Genomic DNA, 10,000 nt, shown 5'->3' with positions numbered 1-10,000 from the left:
CCTTGAGCAGGCGGTCAGTGTGTCTGAGTTTGTCATGTGCTTTGGATTTCCCTGCATGTGCGTCACAGAGATGCAAAACAGCCATTAAGGAAACAATAGCCCTGGGCTGGTAAGGCCATCCCAGGTATGTGTCCCCTAATCTCAGATGATGATCTTCCCTGCATAAGTGAATGACCTGCCTGATTGCAATGCTGATGACTCACAGGCTGAGGAATTTGCAACTAAATAGTTGGATAAAAAATTTTTGCATTATGGTAAATTCTCCTTATTAGTGACTTTCAGTTGAATTCCAGTGATCATCTCCATTGTTCAGTGCTCAATGTTTTGGATTAATGACATTTAAGAGAAATATTTAGGTCACTACTAATAGGACCATTTAGGGAATAAAAGGCATCAAGAATTAACACACACACAGACACACATGCCCTTCCAAAGTCTGTGTCCCCTCATCTCAGATGCTGATGTTAACAGCCTTCGTAAATGACCTGTGGGTCGCACTGGTTAAACTTGAGGCCTTTTATTCCCTAAATGGTCCTATTAGTCATCATGTTTTTTTTAAACTCCGCAAATATTGTAGGTTTTCAGCGTTATTTGCCTGTGTATATTTTCTATTATCTTTGATGCTGCTGCAGATCAGGCCTGACCAGTTGAGCTATTTTTACTGAATACATTGCTTTGAAGTCTGTGATTTTACTATGGATATCTTGCTAATTCCCTTGCAAACTGTAAAATGAAAGCATGATTCCTTTCAGGCATCTGTTTCAGGATTCTGAACTGACTGTCATGCCTTTCCAAAGTCTGTGTCCCCTCATCTCAGATGCTGATGTTAACAGCCTGCGTAAATGACCTGTGGGTCGCACTGGTAAAACTTGAGGACTTTTATTCCCTAAATGGTCCTATTAGTCATCATGTTTTTTTTAAACTCCGCAAATATTGTAGGTTTTCAGCGTTATTTGCCTGTGTATATTTTCTATTATCTTTGATGCTGCTGCAGATCAGGCCTGACCAGTTGAGCTATTTTTACTGAATACATTGCTTTGAAGTCTGTGATTTTACTATGGATATCTTGCTAATTCCCTTGCAAACTGTAAAATGAAAGCATGATTCCTTTCAGGCATCTGTTTCAGGATTCTGAACTGACTGTCATGCCTTTCCAAAGTCTGTGTCCCCTCATCTCAGATGCTGATGTTAACAGCCTGCGTAAATGACCTGTGGGTCGCACTGGTAAAACTTGAGGACTTTTATTCCCTAAATGGTCCTATTAGTCATCATGTTTTTTTTAAACTCCGCAAATATTGTAGGTTTTCAGCGTTATTTGCCTGTGTATATTTTCTATTATCTTTGATGCTGCTGCAGATCAGGCCTGACCAGTTGAGCTATTTTTACTGAATACATTGCTTTGAAGTCTGTGATTTTACTATAGATATCTTGCTAATTCCCTTGCAAACTGTAAAATGAAAGCATGATTACTTTCAGGCATCTGTTTCAGGCTTCTGAACTGACTGTCATGCCTTTCCAAAGTCTGTGTCCCCTCATCTCAGATGCTGATGTTAACAGCCTGCGTAAATGACCTGTGGGTCGCACTGGTAAAACTTGAGGCCTTTTATTCCCTAAATGGTCCTATTAGTCATCATGTTTTTTAAACCCTACAAATATTGTATTCATTTTATTTGTGGTGAAACATATGTGATCTGCATGCCAGACATTGGTTTGAATCTGTCTTTCCCAGTCTGCTGGGACTGGGTAGGGACCTGTTTCCGCAGAGCCATATGCGTCCCTTTGCCTACCACACTGACTCACCCCTCAGCTGGCCCAACATCAGGAGGGCCCACCCGTCCTGGCCGTTCAGGCTCCCCTCTACCTGGGCTGGAGGTCCGGCAGTGGCTAGTCAGCTTTGGGACTTTAATCTATTGGGACCAAGGTGTGATGTCTGGCTTTCGCAGCATGCTGGGGGATGGGTAACTGTCTGTGTGCATAACAGAGGTGTGAAACTGCCAGCAATCAAACAAAAGCCCTGGCAGCAAGAGGAGAATATCCTAATATTTTGTTGCATTGCTCTAAAACCACTGGGTTTATAATCAGTATTTTAAACTTTTTTTTTTTCCTCAGCACCTGGCCGTAGCTTATAATTGAAAGAAAGAAGCATATGGTGACTCTAATTTGACACAATATATTGGAGGTGTAATTATATCAGTTATACAACCTCTAGATTAATATGGAAGATCATAATTTAACATCTTGACCAAAAGGCCTCGACAGAGTCCTGCATGGTTATTTTTTGTCACTACCTCCCTGTGTCAGGAGTTTGTAATTTGTGCGCCTGCTGCCTTCCTTGGATGTGCTAGCTGATTCTCAGGCTCCCTCTTCTCAATCGAACCCTGATTACCCATTAATTAATAAGGCAGACATTCGAATGAGCAAACATTTAATTTATTAAATTAACAAGAAAATCACAGTCTTCAATTATATACATCATGCTGGGGAGGGGTTGTCAATCACCACCATGTGCCGACGCTCCAGCTCCTGGACCAACCTTTCAAATGAATAAAGTAAATAAAAAAACTGTTAGTAAATGTCATACAGAAGAAAGACGTGAGATGTGTAAAAAAGGCTAAAGAGTTTTCCCACCAACCTGCTCATTGGATTAGTGTCATTAAAAATCTCCTGCAGGAGGCTGTAGCTGAAGTCCCTGCCCCACTGCAGAAGTTCAAAGGAATCCTGCTTTTCCTTCTGCATAACTTCCTGGATAGCCTCTTTTGAACACCTCTTCATGCACACTTTAGTCAGATGCACTGAGAGGTTTGCTTGTGTCTTCTTGCACACGGGGCAGAGCAGGAAATGCTTCCTGGAAGCACTGGGGATAAAAAGAAAAATAAAAAAGTCATGAATTAAGATTATATTTGATACATTACTTTTAGTTGAATAAATACACATTTCAGTCATCATCGACATATATACAGCAATATAAACCATTTGTGAACACAGCAAATGACAAAATAATATTCTACACTTATATTTAAACTAAGTTGCTTCAAAAAATACTTTTAGTTGTGTAATGGATGCAATTTAAGTTTTAACAATAGCAGTCAGTGGACAGAGACTTTTGCACAGTGTCAGTAAAGTAGAACAAGTTCATCCACAATTTCTCCAGATTCAAATGCAATAATAAATTCACCATAACTTACGACTTGGAAGGCATTCTTGAGACGCTGTTCAACAAAAGGTAAAATCTTCAACAGAATCTGGAGCTCTGGTCTCGCTGGAAGCAGAGGCAGAGTGACTTTACATATGCATGTCTCCTCTTAATTAATATACCATTCTGACTGCGTCCCACACCCCTGCCTCCCGTAGCCCCACACACCCCACCCCCAGTGTCACTGTGAGGGACACATTGCTTTCTTATGTGTCAGTCAGAGGAAGCTACCGCCATGCCCCGCATATCAAATTAAAATAATTTATCAAAATCACAAGAAAATCACAGTCATCAACTAAATACATCATGGCTCCTGTAATGTATTTGTGCATTGTGCTCAATTTCTTCCCCACAGTTCCATAGAGTTTTCTCTCTGCGTGATTCTAGTCAGCCATTGGTCTGTGGAAGAGCAAGCCATTTGTATTGTTTGACTAAGTGCCCACTTAACACCTCTGCTGCAGCTGTCTGATAGCTGCCTTCCCAGTCTGTTGGGGGACAAGAATGCATTTAAACTGAGGGGAAGATACTGAGATGCCTAGTGAATAAATTTCTATAAGTGCATTCTTGCAGTGATTTCTGCTGGATAGTCACGAGATGAATATGAGCTGTAATTATACAAGTTTTTCCAATCTCTAGATTAATATGGAAGATCATAATTTAATCCGATGATCGAAGGGCCAATGTCCCCATATCAGCTGTGGGTAATTTCCATGCCTGCCGCCTTCCTTAGATGTGGTAGCCATTTCCCAGGCTGCCTCTCCTGTACAGATCACTGTCATAAAGTCTATAATGCTCCTAATATTTTTGAGGGTTGCTCTATGACTGCTGGGGCAATAGACATTTGTCCGGTCCCTTTGTGGACCACAAATATTGTCCTTTAATTTGATGCACACTTTGACTTTATAGCCTCAGGTAGGAGTGCAAACAGAACTGACTCTGGCTGTCATGCCCTTCCAAAGTCTGTGTCCCCTCATCTCAGATGCTGATGTTAACTGTTTGTGTAAATGACCTGTGGGTCGCACTGGTAAAACTTGAGGCCTTTTATTGCCTAAATGGTCCTTGGTGTGATTAAGTATCACACAGGTATTTTGTATATAGCTCCATGTCAGGAGTGGGTACATATATATAAATGATCTCGGACCATACGATTATGCATTTATATTTTCCCTTAGCTGCATTTTTATCTTTTGCATACTGTTAGGCCACTTGGCTCATCCTTATTCCTAGCTGCATAAGAGCATAGTGCTGCTTTTCAGAAACAAAGAGGACATATCCATTTCATTTGCTCACAGCTCCCGCTAGCTTGGAGCGAGATTTAGTGAGGACATGTTAGTATATATGGGTTTTTATTATTATTATTTTATAAAGTAACAAATATCTATGTGACCTGCAGGTCAGCCACACATCACAAGCACTTAGTGTCAGAGTCCTCACTGTGTATGCATCCGCAGCCTGCTGGGGATGGGTGTCTGTATGTGTGTGTGTGTATATCTCAAGGCTACTCACTGGTAAATGTTAATTATGTTATAGATATATATGTGTGTCTCTATGAAGATACTCAGGTATTTTATTTTCAGAATTTCAAAAAGAATTCCCTATTAGTTGATAGTGCAGACATTCGAATGAGCAAACATTTAATTTATCAAAAATCAAAGAGTTTTCCCACCAACCTGCTCATTGGATTAGTGTCATTAAAAATCTCCTGCAGGAGGCTGTAGCTGAAGTCCCTGCCCCACTGCAGAAGTTCAAAGGAATCCTGCTTTTCCTTCTGCATAACTTCCTGGATAGCCTCTTTTGAACACCTCTTCATGCACACTTTAGTCAGATGCACTGAGAGGTTTGCTTGTGTCTTCTTGCACACGGGGCAGAGCAGGAAATGCTTCCTGGAAGCACTGGGGATAAAAAGAAAAATAAAAAAGTCATGAATTAAGATTATATTTGATACATTACTTTTAGCTGAATAAATACACATTTCAGTCATCATCAACATATATACAGCAATATAAACCATTTGTGAACACAGCAAATGACAAAATAATATTCTACACTTATATTTAAACTAAGTTGCTTCAAAAAATACTTTTAGTTGTGTAATGGATGCAATTTAAGTTTTAACAATAGCAGTCAGTGGACAGAGACTTTTGCACAGTGTCAGTAAAGTAGAACAAGTTTATCCACAATTTCTCCAGATTCAAATACAATAATAAATTGACCATAACTTACGACTTGGAAGGCATTCTTGAGACGCTGTTCAACAAAAGGTAAAATCTTCAACAGAATCTGGAGCTCTGGTCTCGCTGGAAGCAGAGGCAGAGTGACTTTACATGTGCAGGTCTCCTCTTAATTAATATACCATTCTGACTGCGTCCCACACCCCTGCCTCCCGTAGCCCCACACACCCCACCCCCAGTGTCACTATGAGGGACACATTGCTTTCTTATGTGTCAGTCAGAGGAAGCTACCGCCACGCCCCGCATATCAAAATAAAATAATTTATCAAAATCACAAGAAAATCACAGTCATCAACTAAATACATCATGGCTCCTGTAATGTATTTGTGCATTGTGCTCAATTTCTTCCCCACAGTTCCATAGAGTTTTCTCTCTGCGTGATTCTAGTCAGCCATTGGTCTGTGGAAGAGCAAGCCACTTCTATTGTTTGACCGAGTGCCCAATTAACACCTCTGCTGCAGCTGTCTGATAGCTGCCTTCCCAGTCTGTTGGGGGACAAGAATGCATTTAAACTGAGGGGAAGATACTGAGATGCCTAGTGAATAAATTTCTATAAGTGCATTCTTGCAGTGATTTCTGCTGGATAGTCACGAGATGAATATGAGCTGTAATTATACAAGTTTTTACAATCTCTAGATTAATATGGAAGATCATAATTTAATCCGATGATCGAAGGGCCAATGTCCCCATATCAGCTGTGGGTAATTTCCATGCCTGCCGCCTTCCTTAGATGTGGTAGCCATTTCCCAGGCTGCCTCTCCTGTACAGATCACTGTCATAAAGTCTATAATGCTCCTAATATTTTTGAGGGTTGCTCTATGACTGCTGGGGCTATAGACATTTGTCCGGTCTCTTTGTGGACCACAAATATTGTCCTTTAATTTGATGCACACTTTGACTTTATAGCCTCAGGTAGGAGTGCAAACAGAACTGACTCTGGCTGTCATGCCCTTCCAAAGTTTGTGTCCCCTCATCTCAGATGCTGATGTTAACTGTTTGTGTAAATGACCTGTGGGTCGCACTGGTAAAACTTGAGGCCTTTTATTGCCTAAATGGTCCTTGGTGTGATTAAGTATCACACAGGTATTTTGTATATAGCTCCATGTCAGGAGTGGGTACATATATATAAATGATCTTGGACCATATGATTATGCATTTATATTTTCCCTTAGCTGCATTTTTATCTTTTGCATACTGTTAGGCCACTTGGCTCATCCTTATTCCTAGCTGCATAAGAGCATAGTGCTGCTTTTCAGAAACAAAGAGGACATATCCATTTCATTTGCTCACAGCTCCCGCTAGCTTGGAGCGAGATTTAGTGAGGACATGTTAGTATATATGGGTTTTTATTATTATTATTTTATAAAGTAACAAATATCTATGTGACCTGCAGGTCAGCCACACATCACAAGCACTTAGTGTCAGAGTCCTCACTGTGTATGCATCCGCAGCCTGCTGGGGATGGGTGTCTGTATGTGTGTGTGTGTATATCTCAAGGCTACTCACTGGTAAATGTTAATTATGTTATAGATATATATGTGTGTCTCTATGAAGATACTCAGGTATTTTATTTTCAGAATTTCAAAAAGAATTCCCTATTAGTTGATAGTGCAGACATTCGAATGAGCAAACATTTAATTTATCAAAAATCAAAGAGTTTTCCCACCAACCTGCTCATTGGATTAGTGTCATTAAAAATCTCCTGCAGGAGGCTGTAGCTGAAGTCCCTGCCCCACTGCAGAAGTTCAAAGGAATCCTGCTTTTCCTTCTGCATAACTTCCTGGATAGCCTCTTTTGAACACCTCTTCATGCACACTTTAGTCAGATGCACTGAGAGGTTTGCTTGTGTCTTCTTGCACACGGGGCAGAGCAGGAAATGCTTCCTGGAAGCACTGGGGATAAAAAGAAAAATAAAAAAGTCATGAATTAAGATTATATTTGATACATTACTTTTAGCTGAATAAATACACATTTCAGTCATCATCAACATATATACAGCAATATAAACCATTTGTGAACACAGCAAATGACAAAATAATATTCTACACTTATATTTAAACTAAGTTGCTTCAAAAAATACTTTTAGTTGTGTAATGGATGCAATTTAAGTTTTAACAATAGCAGTCAGTGGACAGAGACTTTTGCACAGTGTCAGTAAAGTAGAACAAGTTTATCCACAATTTCTCCAGATTCAAATACAATAATAAATTGACCATAACTTACGACTTGGAAGGCATTCTTGAGACGCTGTTCAACAAAAGGTAAAATCTTCAACAGAATCTGGAGCTCTGGTCTCGCTGGAAGCAGAGGCAGAGTGACTTTACATGTGCAGGTCTCCTCTTAATTAATATACCATTCTGACTGCGTCCCACACCCCTGCCTCCCGTAGCCCCACACACCCCACCCCCAGTGTCACTATGAGGGACACATTGCTTTCTTATGTGTCAGTCAGAGGAAGCTACCGCCACGCCCCGCATATCAAAATAAAATAATTTATCAAAATCACAAGAAAATCACAGTCATCAACTAAATACATCATGGCTCCTGTAATGTATTTGTGCATTGTGCTCAATTTCTTCCCCACAGTTCCATAGAGTTTTCTCTCTGCGTGATTCTAGTCAGCCATTGGTCTGTGGAAGAGCAAGCCACTTCTATTGTTTGACCGAGTGCCCAATTAACACCTCTGCTGCAGCTGTCTGATAGCTGCCTTCCCAGTCTGTTGGGGGACAAGAATGCATTTAAACTGAGGGGAAGATACTGAGATGCCTAGTGAATAAATTTCTATAAGTGCATTCTTGCAGTGATTTCTGCTGGATAGTCACGAGATGAATATGAGCTGTAATTATACAAGTTTTTACAATCTCTAGATTAATATGGAAGATCATAATTTAATCCGATGATCGAAGGGCCAATGTCCCCATATCAGCTGTGGGTAATTTCCATGCCTGCCGCCTTCCTTAGATGTGGTAGCCATTTCCCAGGCTGCCTCTCCTGTACAGATCACTGTCATAAAGTCTATAATGCTCCTAATATTTTTGAGGGTTGCTCTATGACTGCTGGGGCTATAGACATTTGTCCGGTCTCTTTGTGGACCACAAATATTGTCCTTTAATTTGATGCACACTTTGACTTTATAGCCTCAGGTAGGAGTGCAAACAGAACTGACTCTGGCTGTCATGCCCTTCCAAAGTCTGTGTCCCCTCATCTCAGATGCTAATGTTAACTGTTTGTGTAAATGACCTGTGGGTCGCACTGGTAAAACTTGAGGCCTTTTATTGCCTAAATGGTCCTTGGTGTGATTAAGTATCACACAGGTATTTTGTATATAGCTCCATGTCAGGAGTGGGTACATATATATAAATGATCTCGGACCATACGATTATGCATTAATATTTTCCCTTAGCTGCATTTTTATCTTTTGCATACTGTTAGGCCACTTGGCTCATCCTTATTCCTAGCTGCATAAGAGCATAGTGCTGCTTTTCAGAAACAAAGAGGACATATCCATTTCATTTGCTCACAGCTCCCGCTAGCTTGGAGCGAGATTTAGTGAGGACATGTTAGTATATATGGGTTTTTATTATTATTATTTTATAAAGTAACAAATATCTATGTGACCTGCAGGTCAGCCACACATCACAAGCACTTAGTGTCAGAGTCCTCACTGTATATGCATTCGCAGCCTGCTGGGGATGGGTGTCTGTATGTGTGTGTGTGTATATATCAAGGCTATATTGTAGATCACTGGTAAATGTTAATTGTGTTATAGATGTATATGTGTGTGTGTGTCTGTATGAAGATACTCAAGTATTTTATTTTCAGAATTTCAAAAAGAATTCCCTATTAGTTGATAGTGCAGACATTCGAATGAGCAAACATTTAATTTATCAAAAATCACAAGAAAATCACAGTCATCAATTAAATACATCATGGCTCCTGTAATGTATTTGTGCATTGTGTTCAATTTCTTCCCCACTGTTCCAGAGTTTTCTCTCTGCGTGATTCTAGTCAGCCATTGGTCTGTGGAAGAGCAAGCCATTTGTATTGTTTGACTAAGTGCCCACTTAACACCTCTGCTGCAGCTGTCTGATAGCTGCCTTCCCAGTCTGTTGGGGGACAAGAATGCATTTAAACTGAGGGGAAGATACTGAGATGCCTAGTGAATAAATTTCTATAAGTGCATTCTTGCAGTGATTTCTGCTGGATAGTCACGAGATGAATATGAGCTGTAATTATACAAGTTTTTCCAATCTCTAGATTAATATGGAAGATCATAATTTAATCCGATGATCGAAGGGCCAATGTCCCCATATCAGCTGTGGGTAATTTCCATGCCTGCCGCCTTCCTTAGATGTGGTAGCCATTTCCCAGGCTGCCTCTCCTGTACAGATCACTGTCATAAAGTCTATAATGCTCCTAATATTTTTGAGGGTTGCTCTATGACTGCTGGGGCAATAGACATTTGTCCGGTCCCTTTGTGGACCACAAATATTGTCCTTTAATTTGATGCACACTTTGACTTTATAGCCTCAGGTAGGAGTGCAAACAGAACTGACTCTGGCTGTCATGCCCTTCC

Source organism: Brienomyrus brachyistius, unplaced genomic scaffold (genome assembly GCF_023856365.1).
Source record: "Brienomyrus brachyistius isolate T26 unplaced genomic scaffold, BBRACH_0.4 scaffold1273, whole genome shotgun sequence".
NCBI classification, from domain to species: domain Eukaryota; kingdom Metazoa; phylum Chordata; class Actinopteri; order Osteoglossiformes; family Mormyridae; genus Brienomyrus; species Brienomyrus brachyistius.
The sequence above is the reverse complement of the archived record's forward strand: the minus strand, read 5'-3'. Positions refer to the sequence as shown.